At 42.5% G+C, this 17,515-nt stretch overlaps 1 pseudogene; it reads right to left on the bottom strand.

Annotated features, from left to right (window-relative positions):
* LOC137379973 (maternal DNA replication licensing factor mcm6-like) overlaps positions 1-17,515 on the bottom strand; it is a 95,982-nt pseudogene that overhangs the window by 30,864 nt on the left and 47,603 nt on the right.

Raw genomic sequence — 17,515 nt, forward strand, 5'->3', positions numbered from 1 at the left:
GCTGTTGGTCGGCACAGACTCGGTGGGCCGAAGGGCCTGCTTCAGTGCTGTATCTCTCTATGACTCAAAGATATTACACCTCATCCATGCAATGTATACGAGCCATGGCCTCAGATAATCTAATCAGGCTCTCCAGCTGACGAACAGTAATGCGCCAGGCTGATTTGACAACTCCACAACCATCACGCTGTCTTAGGAGTCTGTACTGCTGAACGATGAACTCTTCAGCTTCTCCTGATATCTGAAAACAAAATAAAAATATAAAGATTGCAAACCATCCAAGGCATATTATTCAGCTAGAATATGTAATTTCAAAGAAAAATTGAAAAGATTTATTTTAGAATCTAATGGCTCAAATAGCCAGGACAATAGTAGCATTTACACACTCAATTCTGGCTCCCCAGAGACTCTTGTCTCTCTGCAGATCAAGGGCACAGAGAGAGAGAGAAAGACATTGGAACATTGGCTTACTGGATTTTGACAATTAGTTGTGGACATGTTTGAGGGGAAGCACAGCCAAGGTTGCAAGTTTTCTTCTAACCTGATTGTTAAAAAATGCAAGTAGCTAGGTCCCTCCAGCTTTTCCTACAATGTCCAACCAGCAACCAAGATTTACAAAGATACAAAATTGATGGTTCGTCAAGCCTTTCCCATACAATGATGGTCACAGCACCTTAGCTAAACACTTCTTCCCTATCCACCCGCCACCAGCCATGTAATCTCCTGCAATGATAAGGAAAATGAAACAAATGTTCACCATCATATATTTATTATACGCAACAGGTAAAAATCATTGAATTTAGCGTGAATTAACTCTGGGAATGCAGCTAGGCATGAACTGCTCAAGCCTCTGAATATCATAACTGGATTGTTGCAAATTGTTCCTTACCTTACAACTAATATACACTGGATATAGAATTTCTCTATGATCAAACTCAAATATTTCAGTACATCAGCAACAAACCATGACAATTACTAACATCACATTCAAAACATTTGAGCTCATTAACAGCATAAAAAAATGAAATACTCAGTACACAAACTTGTGTCTATCATAAATAAAGCATGGAGCAATTCCAAGGGTCTAGTTTAAGAAACTTTGCTTTCAATTCATAGTGCAAGTAAAGCCAAATAGAGAAGCGTTTCATCATCCTGCTACCCACTTGCTTCGTCAGGTAACTTGCATATACATAAAAGCAGATATCATTAAACATTAATTTAGGAAACGCACTATAGTCTACTTCAAATCACAATTTAAATTATCTGAACTTAACTTTAGCATGAAATTCCCACTGTTCTGTATTAATGTTTAAAAATGGACTAAATCAAGAGTAGACAGTACCAAGTGCAAGATATATTCAAGCACCCTGACGAAATGCGCGGCATCGGCAACAATTCTCCTAAACACAAATTTGATTTAGCTTTGTATCAATTTGCTCTCCCCTCCACCCCTCCAAAAAAAACATGCACACTAATTAAAGCCAGTCCTTCTGAAAACATTTAAAAGCAACTCGTTTATCCATCATTCTTCTCATGCCTTCATCAAAGGCATTTTCACCCACAGATCTGGGCAGTATTCGAAAATCTTCAATACTACGGTTTGTTTTAAAATTCTCAAACAAGTCATGCTAATTGAGAGTCGTGTGTGGATGGGAAGGGGTTGAAGAATCATCTGTGCACCATTTTTTCTCGAACAAATTGAAGTAGTGATAATGCAACACATTTCAAACTTATTGCAGCTGCACTCACCCTGAAAAATACAAACTGCTTAAAAATCTGTTGTTGCCGCACCCGTCTTTCAGGCACCGAAGCATCCAATAAGGTGAGTGATGTGCATATGCTGTGTTAGAGATGCATCACATAGCATGTTGGTATAGCTTCTAAATAGGTGTGCTTGAAACAGGATTTATCCTCTTTGCATATGCAAATAAGAAGTTTGATATCAGTTTAATATCTTTTCAGAATTTGCCAGCAAGCACTCTTGCTGCTCTAGGTACTCTCAGGTGACTGGCAGCCAAACAGGCGATCATTAAAGGAATTGAAGACTGCCTCCAGAAAAGCAAGTTTTTATTTGTGCATTTCTCTGCCAGCAATACAGGAGCACGAAGAAGGGTCACTGACCCGAAACGTTAACTCTGCTTCTCTTTCCACAGATGCTGCCAGACCTGCTGAGTGGTTCCAGCATTTCTTGTTTTTATTTCAGATTTCCAGCATCCGCAGTATTTTGCTTTTATATACAGGAGCACTCCTTCTGGCTCCACTAAAACTCATGAGCCACTGTTGGCCACCACTTGCCTCCCTTCCCCAGACTCTGGTTATCAGGGTGAGCCAGCCGATCTTTGGTGAGCTGCTTCTGGGTCCGTAACCGACATCCAGAGCTAGCTGGTAGTAAACAAAGTAGGCAGACATACTAATTTCCTGTGTTGCTGTCACTGTTCTTATGCGGTATGCATTGCACTGGGATAATGTGAAATTCAGGCACAATCTTATTTTTAAGGTCAACGTTTGTACCCTCACTATGCATTTTTTATTTTAAAAATCCTTGTCCATGGATTAATTTTACTCAAATATTTAAATTCTGCTAGCAATCGTTCAAACACCTCGTGCTGTGCAGTGAGTGCGACAATGAAAATCAAATTATAATAACCTGCCACTTCAACCCTCCTTCCAAATGTTGCTTCCAAAGAAAACTGGAGTTGGGGATTATTCAAAATATTATTCAAAAAAGATTATTCAAATAGATTAAATATATCGAGAGGCTCGCCCAGAAGAAAAATTGTTGTGACTAGTAAGAGCAATTTTCAAAATTATATAACTAACTTGAATATTTTAAATTATACTTTCATTCAAAGTAATTTTCGAGATGAATACATTTCAGAACTGACAAGAGAATAGGTCAAACTGGATTTAGTGATGAGTAATTAACTAGAAGTAGTGAACATTCTGATGGTAAGGGTACATTTTGCAAACAGTGGTGATAATATGATTGATTTTGATATTGGGTTTGAGGGGGAGAAGGGAGAGTCACAAACTGAGCTTTGAAATTTATTTAAGATTAGGAGGTTGATCAGTCTCCTTTCAATGGGCACAGAAACTATGGGTTGAATTTTGCCATGGACCTCAGGAGCCTGATGTCAAGCCAAGAAGCGGGTTCGGAGCACGTACTTGCTGGCAGTGGGATTTTTAGGTGAGGCGGGCTCTTAACTGGCTGCCTCCAAGCTCACTGACCAATTAAGGATGGTGGGTGGGCTACTGATGATGCTGGCAGCTCTGAAGCCTCAGCAGCCCCACTAGGAGAGGTGGGCACTGCTGAAGCAGCTAGGAGACATCTGAGGGGTAACCATTATTTAAACTGCTCAACAGCGGAGGGCAGAGGGCCCCTCCGATTGGAGGGAAATACCTCCAGAGCAGGCAGCCGATCCGCACCCCGACCCAGCTGCTCGCTGCTGGGAAACCTGCCTCAAGGCAGGACTGCATTGCGGAGTCATCCAGAGGCAGCTACCTGCTATTTTCTTGGTTCTCCCCCCACCCCCACCTTCATTCCCACCACCCTGGGGCTGTTAAAATTTCAGCAAACGTTGTGGATTCCAGGCCAGTGCTCACTCTCACCAGTCATACCTTGCCTTTGTTACCAGCCCATGATCGAGTGTAGAGTGATATTGCCCTAAACACACCTCCTTACCCAAGAATCTGAGCACCAACTAAAACCCAGTGTATTCACGTCCTGCCCCCTCAAATCTGGGCCCATAGTTTGGGACCTGGAGAAAAAAAACTGTTTCTGCAGAAGAAATGAAAACCTGCAGTAATTGCAGAACTCTGAAAATCAGTTATGCCCAACAGAAAAAAAATCTCCCAGAAATATCTACAGTCCTGCTAATTTTTTTTTTATTATTCGTTCCTGGGATGGGGGCATTGCTGGCTATTGCCCATTCCTAATTTCCCTCGAGAAGTTGGTGGTGAGGTGCCTTCTTGAATTGCTGCAGTCCTTGCGGTGTAGGTACACCCACAGTGCTGTTTGGAAGGGATTTCCAGGAGTTTGAGCCAGTGACAGTGAAGGAACTGCGATATAGTTCCAAGTCAAGATAGTGTGTGGCTTTGAGGGGAACTTGAGGGAACCTATGCATCTGCTGCCCTTGCTCTTCTAGGTGATAGAGATCACTGCTTTGGAACGCGCTGTCAAAGGAGCCTTGGTGAGTTGCTGCAGTGCATCTTGTAGATGGTACACACTGCTGCCACTATGCGTCAGTGGTAAAGGGAGTGAATGTTATTCCAAGCTTTATGATGCGGATATCTGTGTAATGGGAACAATAGAAAGAGTAATATTTGCACCACAGCATTAATTGACAAAACCTTTTATGAGCTCTCTATGAACTGTGATGAGGAATTTGCTGAAAGAACAAGTTTGTAGTTATAAAAGCACCACATTATGTATCAGAATCATCCCAAACTACTTCACATTAAGCAAGTTGTATAGTTGCTATTATATGGATGAATGCGGCTGCCACTTTGAGCACAGAAAGATCTTTAATAGATCAATGTGGGTGGCGCAGTGGTTAGCACCGCAGCCTCACAGCTCCAGCAACCCAGGTTCAATTCTGGGTACTGCCTGTGTGGAGTTTGCAAGTTCTCCCTGTGTCTGCGTGGGTTTCCTCCGGGTGCTCCAGTTTCCTCCCACAGCCAAAAGACTTGCAGGTTGATAGGTAAATTGGCCATTATAAATTGCCCCTAGTATAGGTAGGTGGTAGGGGAATATAGGGACAGGTGAGGATGTGGTAGGAATATGGGATTAATGTAGGATTAGTATAAATGGGTGGTTAATGGTCGGCACAGACTTGGTGGGCTGAAGGGCCTGTTTCAGTGTTGTATCTCTAAATAAAATAAAATAAAAAGAAAGGTCAAGAAATCTGCTTTTGGCGGCATTGGTTGAGAGCAAACTATTGGCCAGGGTACCAGAAAAATCCTCCATTCTTCTTTGAATAGTTTCATAGGATCTTTACTGCCTGCTGAAACAGGCAAATTGGGGCTCAAATTCTAATCTGAATGGTAGTGCACGGGAATGTGGGCATTTTTATCAGAGTTACCCATGCTGCAGCCATATGCAGACTGGTTGATGCACAGAACTCCCTTAGTTTGAAACTGAACCAATTGCAGCTCATTTCCCAGATGGAGGTAGAAAATCTGTTCAAAATCAAGACCAATACAAATCTTTGTAATGTGAAACTAAAAATATTGTATAATTTCCATATTAAGGTTAAAACTTTTAAAAGGCTAGATTTCTCAGTGCGAAAAATACCTTTGGTTGAAACTGCTGAGCAAACAGCAAATATCGGCTAATGTCCTCTGGAGAATAGACTCGAAGAAATTCTTCACTTCTCGCATGAAGATCCACAATCCACCTGGCAATTGCATAGTCTGTAACCTGTAAAACAACTTTTCATTCTCATCGTGTAACATTTGTACAGTCAAACATGTCCAAGGAAACAGGCATTTTAATTGCAAAATGTTAATTAAAATGTCAGGTAATATTTATACAATTGAATTTTAGTGGAGCTTAAACTTCTCCCAAAATGCATTTCTTACACTGCAAATCTCTTACAAAAGCAAAATACTGCAGATGCTGGAAATCTGAAATAAAGACAGAAGATGCTGGAAATACTCAGATTGGGCAGAGTCTGTGGAGAGAGAAACAGTGTTAATGTTTCAGGTCAATTACCATTCATCACAACTGATGAAAGATCATCCACCTGAAACATTAACTCTGTTTCTCTCTCCACAGATGTTACCTGATCTGCTGCATATTTCCAGCATCTTCTGTCTTTATTACTGCAAATCTCATTGGTTCAACTCCAGGAAACAGGCTTTTCCACATCTCAAGTACGTCCAGTTATGCCAAGCCTTCCTCACAGGAGATTTTCATCGAAGTGAAAGTTAACCGAGTTATTGTCAAAAAAGGAATATCATAAATGAAATCAATCAATAATCGCAAGACTCCAGTAGATCAATCTCAATAATCCTGCCTGAGCAGTTATGATCAGTTGCCTTTGGGGCTCAAGGCAAGGACTCATGTTCACAAGACATCAATTGAAATAACTTAAGTAAGCAGATCGCACTGCTGTGCAGAAAAATATGAAAATATTTACAGGCACTCGGCAACTGGGGAGGTTAGCTGACATGCAACAGCAAGAAATGCAGAGCATACAATGCTTAAAAATAGCTAACATGATTGTTTAAACCCTTATTGCACAAAGTACAATAGGAAAGAGATTTGGATTTATTCATTGATGAAATGTTGAAAGAATGGTTACATGCAACAGCAACAATGAGGAGGACAAATTAAATATCAAGACATATAAACAGATTCAGGGCAGAGGTATAAGGAAGTGATAGGGGCTATTCTATAAACTATGAGAGAGATCACAAGCATAGTGCACCATTTTGGTCACTGTATTTTTGAAGTATATACAAGCACTAGAATTACTGGAATAAAAGGAGAAAGGTTGAAAACAAAGCAGGTTTACCAGCATCTTTTTTTTTTAAAAAGGACAGGGAAATATGAGTACAAATCCTTCATCAGAACTGGAAGAATCCAGTTTAATCCAATTAAATAAGGATGAAAATTAAAAGGAGATGGAAGACAAGAACTAAAGTATGAATCAGGGAAACCATTCAGACCAACTAATTCATCCTTCCAAAGGAACATACAATCTCATAACAGCATCTAAATACTGTTAGAATTGGTCCAAAGTTTTGCCTACCTGGAAAACTATCCAGGTATTAATTGTTCTTTTTGTAGTACAAGGGTCTGATAGGCTAATCTTGAGAGTGTAACAAATACAGCCCATCATGATGCAAGAGGCCATGTGGGAGAGACTCAAGAACAGATACAGCATAGTTTTTGAAGGAGTCACACCGGCTAGTGTGGAGTGTATATAGTTATGAAATAAAGATTAATGTTTGAATACTACAGTTTAAGATCCTCTGTGGCTGGACTCACAGTGGCAGCATACAGAAGCAAACATATATGGTGATCAGAAGTAGGATTCTACACCAAGAAAAAGTTTGAAGCAACTACCATCCTAAACCCAGAGAAAAATAAACAGGGAAAACCTAATCCTTCACTCAGGCTGAACGCGCGGGCGAAGAGCAGGAAACCCCTGAAAAGCGCACAAACTGCTGAAACACAGGAAACGCCCCTGAACACAGCAGGGAGACTCCATTAACACAGCCAAGCATGAAGAAAAATAAATAACCTGCAGTTCTCAAAGAAAGGGGTAAACTCTAGAACAGTCTATTAAAGCAGCAGGAAACTCTCAAACAGCTCTGTTAACTTCATTGGGAAAGCTGAATAAACAAAGTGAAGTGCTCAAGCAAAGGGAAAACCCCTAAAACGCCTATTAAAACAGCAAGGGTCACTCGAAAGCACCTGCTACATTCTATTAAATCAAGCTAGCCTGAAAAAGTGTTTCTTAAAGAGGAACACTCAAAAATAGTCTATAAAATAAAACATGGATCAAAAATTGGGAATGCTGGAGTTTCAAAAGTCAAGAAGGACCCAATTAGATTCAAAACTGGGTACTATGGAGAAAGAGGTTCCTCAGATACAGAAGCGCTTCTAAATTGGACAGCCAATCTGAAGCAGAGCAAGTGAATACACTGCTACATTCAACGGGTTCTATAGCAAGACAATTGCAAGACAAGGTCTTAATGGAACATCTGCCAAATTCAATGAAGTTTTAAAAGCTTTTCAAGTTGCAGAGCAAGATTTTGGAAAGAGCAAAATTCAACAAAAGGGTCCAGAAACCGTGTGAAATTGTCAATAATTTTATCAATGACCTTTACAGGCTTGCAGAGAGATGCGAGTATGGAGACCTTAAAGAAGAATTGATAAGAGATCGTATTGTTGTGGGCATTACAGATGAATCCATATCAGATCTTTTACAGTCGAAAGACCACCTCACCCTGGAGAAAGCTGTTCAGCTAGTGAGGCAAGTGGAGGACAAGAAGAACAGACCAATCTTGCGAGAAAAACCTTGGTTCAGGAAACCACCTGCAGCTGTTCAGTTCCTTCACCGGAGGGCTGAAAAAGAGGCACCAGGAGAGGAAAGCGAAAGACACCATTAAACCCTGTGGCACCAAAAGTACCCATAGACACAAACAAGTCCTGCTGATAGAGCAGATTGCTTTTATTGCAGAAAAATAGGGCATTTAAGAAGGATGTGCCAAAATAAAATCTTGACTACCTCAAGCTCTAAAGGAAAATCATTAAAAATAGAGAGGTTAAGGAAGTTAAACAACCTCCTGGAGCAGAGCAATTAAAACATTTTCTTGGCGAGATCAATGAACAATTCAGGCATTTTGGTCTGCAGACATACGTCAAAGAACATATCAATAATTTCAAACCAGACGGTGGAGCAAATGTAACGGTCTTAGACAAAAAGTTGTGGCTTTTCAGAACCAACGGAAACTGGGTTACATGGCCCAGGAAGGGTTGAACTTGAAGTAAAGGGGAAGTTATAGGCAACACTTCAGTACAAGGGGAAACATATATTAGAAACACTGGATGTCTTAAGAAATCAGGAGTTCTCACTCTTAAGTAGAAGAGCTTGTATGGACCGCCAACTTTGAGAAAGAAGAAGTTAAACGACGAGAATCCAAGAGTCACTTTCAAGAGGAATTCCCAAAATTATTCACAGGTCTAGGGAGACTGAAGACCAAATATAGTATATAGTATAATATAGACTCCCTTTGGAAGATGTTGTCTTAACTGTTTTCCATTTGCTATCACATCAGCACCAGAAATATTCCAGAGAATTACGTCAAATATTCTACAGGGCCTTCAAGGCATAATCTGCCATATGGACAACATCCGAATTTATGGGGAGTCTATAGAAGAACATAACTGAAGGGTTAGAGCAGTTTTGAATCATCTGCAGGATGAAGGAGTAGCATTCAATGAGAGGTGCGACTTTTCAAAAATGTCCATTCGTATTTTGGGACGCATTGTCAGCAGTAGCTGCATAATGGCAGACCTGCAAAAGAGGAGAGCAATTAGTGAATTTTCACTTGCTACTTTGAATCATGATCTTCAATGGTTCCTTGGCATGGTCAATTGGTTGGCAAAATTCTTACTTAATTTAGCCCACATTACCAAATCTTTGTGACAATTGCTGAGGAAAGCTCAGGCATGGTGCTGAGATGCACAACGGATCAAGGAGATGCTGATTTCACCAGATGTTTTAGCCCATTATAAACCTAACTTCCAACTACAATTGCTGCTGACACCTCATCCACAGGGATAGGGGCAGTCCTATTCCAAGAATAGGCTGATGGAAGTCAAAAACGTGTTTATTACACATTATGAGCACTATCTGACAGAGATGGGATACACCATGATCGAGAAGGAAACTCTCACAGTCACTTGGACTTGAGAAATTTTCAAACTACATTATTGGCTTAAAAGGTCATCATTGAGACAAACCACAAACCCCTAATTTCTTTACACGATGAAAAGAAACTCACTAGGATGACACTGTGGATCCAGAGATTCAGGTTGAGGCTCATGAGGTTCACCTACGAAACAGTATACATACAGGGTAAGCAACAAATGACAGCAGATGCATTGTCTCGAGTGACTGTCGACCATCCTACTCAACAGGATGTTAACTTTTTAACAAAATTGAGTCATATTTGCAGGTCACTGCATCACAATGGCTGGCAAGTTCAAACAGACACCAACAAATTTGTCAGGTGCTGAGGAAAGATGAAGAATGCATCTATGTCTGTCAAAATTGCAAGCAAGGTTGGCCACAACAGAGCCCCAAGGATAAGTGAATGAAAATCTTCTTTGAACACAGAAGACATTTTACTATCGTGTATGATTTATTGGTATATGACAAGAGATTGGTGATTCCAGAGTCACTCAGAGTAGAGATCTTGGAGAAAATCCATAGGGTCACATGGACATAATGAAATGTGGAGCATCCGTGTGGTGGCCTAGACTCTAAGGATATTGAAGAATTGATTTCAAATTGTGACATATGTGCAGTTCACAGACAGGATCAGAGAGAACCTCTGATTTCGACCCAATTCCTAACTGGACCATGTGAACGGTTGGCGATGGATCGATTCTTCTTTAATGGGAGATTCTAATTATAGTCAATTACTTCTCAAGATGGATCGAGGTTAAACGGATGTATACAACAATGACTGAAGCAGTCATCAAAATTTTACAAGACGTTTTCGCAACACATGGTATACCTGATCAGATAGTATCCGATAATGGACCACAATTTGCAAACAGTTACTGCACGCACGTTTCAGAAAAATGTGGATTTGTTCATCTAACAAGTTCTCCTAAGTATCCACAATCCAATTGAGAAGCGGAGCGAGCAGTCAGAATCATTAACACCATGTTGAAGAAAAATCAAGATTTCCAGTTAGCATTTCTGACCTACAGAACTACTCTATTATTATGCAGATCAGCACCATCCAACCTCTTAATGGGAAGAAAACTTCGAACACAACTTCCAATTCTACCCAAGAAATCACTTCCAGGTTACAAAGCAAGGATTATCAGAGAGTACAAGACAAAGAACAGTCATATCGAAAGAAACAAAGTCATAATTATAACAAGAGGTACAGCACCAGAAACCTACCAATGTTGTCAGTAGGGCAAAAGGTATGGGTACGAGACCAAAACAGAGGAGTAATTCTCCAGAAAGGGGAGAATCAACAGCGATCTTGTATATTACGAACTCAAGGTGGTACAATACAGGGAAAGAGAAGGAATCTTATTCCTTTACAGAAATGAACTCAGTCATACAGTTGGACAAATCAGATGGCGAAACGGCAATTCAAAAAGCACCAAATACCACAAACCTCAACGAAGGCCGTCCAAGTCAAGACACAAGAGATCAGAGAAAGATTACCAATCTTCCACATCGGACAAGATCAGGGAGATTTGTGAAGCATCCTGACAGATTGAATCTATTAAGTCAGAGACTTGAGGGGAGATGCTGTAGTATGTAAATAAATAAGTGAATGCATATAAATATATATTTGGATACAGACCTTGGAGGGACGGGAAGATATAGTACAAGCGTCTGAAATGGTTAATCTTGAGAGAGTGTAAAGAATACCGTCCATCATGATATTGTCAGTGAGCATGTGGGTGAGACTCGAGAACAGATACAGCATGGCTTTTGAAGGAGTCACACAGGCTAGTGTGGAGTGCATATAGTTATAAAATAAAGATCAATGTTTAAATACTGCAATCTAAGAATCTCCCTGGCTAGACTCAATATGGTGGCAGCGTACAGAAGCAAACATATAACATTTCCCATGAAAAAGTGACATGGAGGTGGACTTGAGAGGAGGAATAGTAATGGAGCATAAAATGGTTGACTGTGCCAAACACCATAGAAAAGTCAAGGAGTGACAGTGTGCTGTGGCCAGTTGCAGAGATAGTCACTGATGACTTTGATCAGGGTGGTCTTAGTGCTGTGGGTAGGGGGAATGACAGGAAATGTAGTTATTGAGTTGTTGAACAATGCATTGAAGGAAGAGGAAGGAGAAAAAGGCAAAGGAGATTAAGACAACACAAAGAGGTTGGAAATAGGTAGGAAAGAGGGAGAAATTTAAAATTACTGCATCTTCAGGATGTTTCACAGTGCTTCACAAACCATTGATTATTTAAGTGTGCTGATTTTTACACAGGTAAGTGAAGCAGCCAATTTGTACAAAGATGAACAAGTAGACAAGTAGTTCATTTTTTTTATTTGTTTGTGGGATGTGGGTGTTGCTGGCTAGGCTAGGACTTATTGCCCATCACTAATTGCCCTCGAGAAGGTGGTGGTGAGCTGCCTTCTTGAACCGCTGCAGTTCTTGGGGTGTAGGTACACCCACCGTGCTGGAAGGAAGGGAGTTCCAGGATTTTGACCCCTCAACAGTGAAGGAACGACAATGTAATTTTAAGTCAGGATGGTGTGAAACGTGGAGTGGAACTTGCAGGTGGTGTTCCCATGCATCTGCTGCCCTTGTCCTTCTCGGTGGCAGAGGTCACAGGTTTGGAAGGTGTTGCCAAAGGAGCCTTGGTGAGTTGCTGCAGTGCATCTTGTAGATGGTATACACTGCTGCCACTGTATGTCAGTGGTGAGGGAATGAATGTTGAAGGTGGTGGATGGGGTGCCAATCAAGCGGGCTGCTTTGACTTGGATGGCATCAAGCTTCTTGAGTGTTTTTGGAGCTGGATCAATCCAGGCAAGTGGAGAGTATTCCATCACACTCCTGACTTGTGCCTTGTAGATAGTGGACAGGCATTGGGGAGACAGGAGGCGAGTTACTCACCACAGAATTCTCAGCCTCTGACCTGCTCTTGTAGCCACAGCATTTATGTGGTTGGTCTGATGCAGTTTCGGGTCAATGGTAACCCCCAGGATGTTGACCGAGCCAACGTTTCAGTTGTGTCACAGAACTGAAAATGTTAACTATTTTTCTTTTCACAGATGCTGCCTCACCTGCTGAGTATTTCCAACATTTTTTGTTTCCATTGTTGGTGTTGGTTGAGGCATGAATGTTGGACAAGGAGAGCTCCCTGGTTATGTTCGAATAGTCCATCTGAACAGACTGGTCTAATGTTTGCATCCAAAAGATGGAACTCTGACAATGCAGTGCTCCCCAATAGTACTGAAGGATTAATCTATATTGCTGCTCCCAATGTTCTGACTCCAAAGTGAAAATGCTGCTAACTGAACCAAACTGATGTAATTCACTGCTGAAAAAAAATCTGAACAGCATTCCTGATGGGATGGGATGGGATCCAAGCTAGCAAATATTGGGATTTTGTGTGAGATACTATTGGATTATAAGCAGGCATGGCTCAGTCTAGCAAAAGGAGCCAAGAAAATAACAGATAAATCAAAAAAATAGTTTTAAAAAGTAATGTTCATTTTGTTTAGTTACCTCATTGCATTCATCGACCAGGATAAAGAATAGGTCAAATCTCGACATTATCGGAGCACTAAGATTTACATTCTATTTCAGAGTCTTGGATCGATCATATCTCCCACCTATAGGATTGGCTGCTGCGAGTATAGAAGCTCGGGTGTTCAATGTAGCCTAGGAGACGGAACAAAGAGCTATGTAGCAAACAAAGGTTTGTACTATTCCTTTACTTCAAATAAAATGGAAGTAGCTTATTTTATTGATCACTGAGGCATATTCAATTTTGTGTTTACTGGAGAAGCCTTTGAATCAAGTAAAAGATGTCAATGCAACATAAATATACAAAAACAGGAAATACATAGACAAAAGAGGAGAAATGAGTGGACAAGCTTTGTCAGAACTAAGAGTCATTTTATTGCTCATAAGCTAAGACCAAATGTCTCAGACTTATTTACTTTTAAATAGGCGCATGCCTCCATTCAAATAGCAGTCAAGAATTTGATACGAGTGTGTTAAGTGTTCACACAGTAACTGACAGTAGTCACTGCATAGCTCCATGGAGAGCTGGTATGGACTTGATGGGCTGAATGGCCACCTTCTGTGCTATATATGGCTAAAACTTTCTTTCATGGAAAAAGTGCAATGGTAAACACATTTTAGGCTGTATAAGAATCGATCCGTTTCACATGCTGAAAGACTATTTAGAACATAGAACATAGAACAATACAGCACAGTACAGGCCCTTCGGCTTACGATGTTGTGCCGAACCTTTAACCTACTCTAAGATCAAACTAATTACCTACCCTTCATTCTACTATTATCCATGTACATATCCAAGAGTCGCTTAAATGTCCCTAATGTATCTGCTTCTACCACCACCGCTGGCAGCGCATTCCACGCACCCACCACTCTCTGTATAAAGAACCTACCTCTGACATCTCCCCGAAACCTTCCTCCAATCACCTTAAAATTATGCCCCCTGGTGATAGCCCTTTCCACCCTGGGAAAAAGTCTCTGGCTATCCACTCTATCTATGCCTCTTATCACCTTGTAACCCTCTATCAAGTCACCTCTCATCCTTCTTCGCTCCAATGAGAAAAGCCCTAGCTCCCTCAATCTTTCTTCATAAGACATGCCCTCCAGTCCAGGCAGCATTCTGGTAAATCTCCTCTGCACCCTCTCTAAAGCTTCCACATCTTTCCTATAATGAGGCGACCAGAACTGAACACAATATTCCAAGTGTGGTCTAACCAGGGCTTTATAGAGCTGCAGCATAACCTCGCGGCTCTTAAACTCAATCCCCCTGTTGATGAAAGCCAACACACCATACGCCTTCTTAACAACCCTATCAACTTGGGTGGCAACTTTGAGCGATCTATGGACATGGACCCCAAGATCCCTCTGTTCCTCCACACTACCAAGAATCCTGTCTTTAAGCCTGTATTCTGCATTCAAATTCGACCTTCCAAAATGAATCACTTCACACCTTTCCAGGTTGAACTCCATCTGCCACTTCTCAGCCCAGCTCTGCATCCTGTCAATGTCCCGTTGCAACCTACAACAGCCTTCCACACTATCCACAACTCCAGCAACCTTCGTGTCATCGGCAAACTTGCTAACCCAGCCTTCCACTTCCTCATGCAAGTCATTTATAAAAATCACAAAGAGCAGAGGTCCCAGAACAGAACCCTGCGGAACACCACTGGTCACCGAGCTCCATGCTGAATACTTTCCATCTACTACCACCCTCTGTCGTCTATGGGCTAGCCAATTTTGTATCCAGACAGCCAACTTTTCCTGTATCCCATGCCTCCTCACTTTCTGAATGAGCCTACCATGGGGAACCTTATCAAACGCCTTGCTAAAATCCATATACACCACATCCACTGCTCTTCCTTCATCAATGTGTTTTGTCACATCTTCAAATAATTCAATAAGGCTTGTGAGGCATGACCTGCCCCTCACAAAGCCATGCTGACTGTTTCTAATCAAACTATACTTTTCCAAATAATCATAAATCCTGTGTCTCAGAATCCACTCCAATAATTTGCCCACTACCAACGTAAGACTGACTGGTCTATAATTCCCAGGGTTATCCCTATTCCCTTTCTTGAACAAGGGAACAACATTTGCCACCCTCCAATCATCCGGTACTACTCCAGTGGACAGTGAGGATGCAAAGATCATCGCCAAAGGCGCAGCAATCTCTTCCCTCGCTTCCCGTAATATCCTTGGGTATATCCCGTCTGGCCCCGGGGACTTATCTGTCCTCATATCATTCAAAATTTCCAGCACATCCTCCCTCTTAACCTCAACCTGTTCGAGCATATCAGCCTGTTCCACGCTGTCCTCACAAACGACCAGGTCCCTCTCACTAGTGAATACTGAAGCAAAGTATTCATTTAGGACCTCCCCTACCTCCTCCGACTCCAGGCACAAGTTCCCTCCACTATCCCTGATCGGCCCTACCCTCACTCTGGCCATCCTCTTGTTCCTCACATAAGTGTAGAACGCTTTGGGATTTTCCTTAATCCTACCCGCCAAGACTTTTTCATGTCCCCTTCTAGCTCTCCTAAGTCCATTCTTCAGTTCCTTCCTAGCTACCTTGCAACCCTCGAGAGCCCTGTCTGATCCTTGCTTCCTCAACCTTAAGTAAGCTTCCTTCTTCCTCTTGACTGGCTGTTCCACATCTCTTGTCATCCAAGGTTCCTTCACCCTACCATCCCTTCCTTGCCTCATCGGGACAAACCTATCCAGCAGTCGCAGCAAGTGCTCCCGAAACAACCTCCACATTTCTGTTGTGCATTTCCCTGAGAACATCTGTTCCCAGTTTATGCTCCCCAGTTCCTGCCTAATAGCATTGTAATTCCCCTCCCCCAATTAAATATTTTCCCATCCCGTCTGCTCCTATCCCTCTCCATGACTATAGTAAAGGTCAGGGAGTTGTGATCACTATCACCGAAATGCTCTCCCACCGAGAGATCTGCCACCTGGCCTGGTTCGTTGCCAAGCACCAAGTCCAACATAGCCTCCCCTCTAGTCGGCCTATCTACATATTGAGTCAGGAAACCTTCCTGGACACACCTGACAAAAACTGCTCCATCCAAACTATTTGCACTAAGGAGGTTTCAATCAATATTAGGGAAGTTGAAGTCACCCATGACAACAACCCTGTTACTTCTGCACCTTTCCAAAATCTGCCTCTCAATCTGTTCCTCCATGTGTCTGTTGCTATTGGGGGGTCTATAGAAAACTCCCAATAAAGTGACTGCTCCTTTCCTGTTTGACTTCCACCCATAATGACTCAGTAGACAAACCCTCCTTGACGACCTACCTTTCTGCAGCTGAGATACTATCCCTGATTAGCAATGCCATTCCCCCACCTCTTTTACCTCCCTCCCTATTCCTTTTGAAACATCTAAACCCCGGAACATCCATTCCTGCCCCTGTGATATCCACGTCTCCGTAATGGCCACAACATCGTAGCTCCAAGTACTGATCCATGCTCTAAGTTCATCACCCTTATTCCTGACACTTCTTGTGTTAAAATAGACAAACCTCAACCCATCATACTGGCTGCAACTTTGTCGTGTCAATTGTCTCACCTTCCTCACAGACTCTGCACTCGGTATCTGCCTGTTCAACAGCTACCCCATCCACTGATCCGTCGCTCCGGTTCCCATCCCCCTGCCAAACTAGTTTAAACCCTCCTGAAGAGCTCTAGCAAACCTCCCGCCCAGGATATTGGTGCCCCTCCAGTTCAGATGCAACCCGTCCTTCTTGTACAGGTCCCACCTTCCCCAGAAGGTATCCCAATAATCCGCATATCTGAATCCCTCCCTCCTACACCAGTTCTGTAGCCACGTGTTCAGCTGCACTCGCTCCCTGTTTCTAGCCTCACTAGCACGTGGCACCGGTAACAATCCTGAGATTACTACTCTGCTCGTCCTGCCTTTCAGCTTCCAACCTAACTCCCTATATTCGCTTTTCAGGTCCTCATCCCTTTTCCAAGCTATGTCACTGGTACCGATATGTACCACGACCTCTGGCTGCTCCCCCTCCCCCTTAAGAATCCTGTAGACTCGATCAGAGACATCCCTGACCCTGGCACCCGGGAGGCAACATACCATCCGGGAGTCTCGTTCGCGGCCACAGAATCTCCTGTCTGTTCCTCTGACCATTGAATCTCCTATCACTATCGCTCTCCTATTCTCCCCCCTTCCCTTCTGAGCCACTGAGCCAGGCTCAGTGCCAGAGACCTGGCCACTGTGGCTTTCCCTGGTAGGTCGTCCCCCCCAACCATATCCAAAACGGTATACTTATTATTGAGGGGAACGACCACAGGGGATCCCTGCACTGTACGCCTATTCCCTTTCCCTCCCCTGACGGTCACCCAGCTACCTTTATCCTGTAACTTAGGTGTCACTACTTCCCTATAACTGCTCTCTATCACCCCCTCAGCATCCTGAATGATCCAAAGTTCATCCAGCTCCAGTTCCCTAACGCGGTCTGCGAGGAGCTGGAGTTGGGTGCACTTCTCACAGGTGAAGTCAGCAGGGACACAAGTGGTGAC

Source organism: Heterodontus francisci, chromosome 2 (assembly GCF_036365525.1).
Source record: "Heterodontus francisci isolate sHetFra1 chromosome 2, sHetFra1.hap1, whole genome shotgun sequence".
In the NCBI taxonomy this organism is placed as follows: Eukaryota; Metazoa; Chordata; class Chondrichthyes; order Heterodontiformes; family Heterodontidae; genus Heterodontus; species Heterodontus francisci.